The sequence below is a fragment of the Octopus bimaculoides genome, chromosome 13 (assembly GCF_001194135.2).
Source record: "Octopus bimaculoides isolate UCB-OBI-ISO-001 chromosome 13, ASM119413v2, whole genome shotgun sequence".
Taxonomy (NCBI): Eukaryota; Metazoa; Mollusca; class Cephalopoda; order Octopoda; family Octopodidae; genus Octopus; species Octopus bimaculoides.
Window position 1 is genome coordinate 8,667,811 of NC_068993.1, and position 939 is coordinate 8,668,749.

The following is a 939-nucleotide window of genomic DNA, read 5'->3' on the forward strand; positions in this document are numbered from 1 at the left end:
GGATTTGGTAGACGGAAACTGAAAGAAGCCCGTTGTATATATGTATATATATGTATGTGTGTGTATATGGTTGTGTGTCTGTGTTTGTCCCCCCAGCATCGCTTGACAACCGATGGTGGTGTGTTTACGTCACCGTAACTTAGCGGTTTGGCAAAAAGAGACCGATAGAACAAGTACTAGGCTTCCAAAAAGAATAAGTCCTGGGAGTCGATTTGCTCGACTAAAGGCGGTGCTCCAGCATGGCCACAGTCAAATGACTGAAACAAGTAAAAGAGAAAACTAGTTCTTTCTCTCTCTCTCTCTCTCTCTCCTTCTTTCTCTTTGCCCTCCCTCTTTCCTTCTCTCTCTGCCACCCCTCGCTTTCTCTCTGTCTCCCTTGTACCGTGCCATGTAAAGCATAAGTTGGCAAGCATGGACTTCTGTGCTAAAGTCATGATTTCTTTAAGGAAACAGCATTGCTTTCCATTCTCCTTCTGCTGGTTTATTTACCGATCACTCTGCTAGTCTCCTGCTCTCCCGCCAAGCTTACCTTTGGGTTAAACTCTGTCTGTATCTCCCAATCTAAACCAATATATCATGGTTGTTATCTCATTCTTCCACACCCATGCATTGCTTTGATTCCTCACAACCTAGCAGTTCAGCAAAAGAGACTGATAGAATAAGTACCAGGCTTTAAAAAAAAACAAAAATAAAAAACATTACTGGGGTTGATTTATTCAACTTAAAATTCTTCAAAGCATCTATCATCATCACCATCATCATCTCCACCATCATCGGCAACATCATTACAATTATTCTTTCTTCATATTTGTCATCATCATCATCACCACCACCACCATCATCATCATCATCATCATCATCATCATCATCATCATCATCATCACCATCACCATCACCATCACCATCACCATCATCATCATCACCATCATCATCACCACC

The 939-nt window shown here is 41.6% G+C and overlaps 1 protein-coding gene across 2 annotated transcripts in view; it reads left to right on the plus strand.

Annotated features, from left to right (window-relative positions):
• The window catches only part of LOC106881230 (RING finger protein 150), a 101,158-nt gene that overhangs the window by 78,751 nt on the left and 21,468 nt on the right, over window positions 1-939 (plus strand). The gene's annotated exons all lie outside the window — the stretch shown is intronic.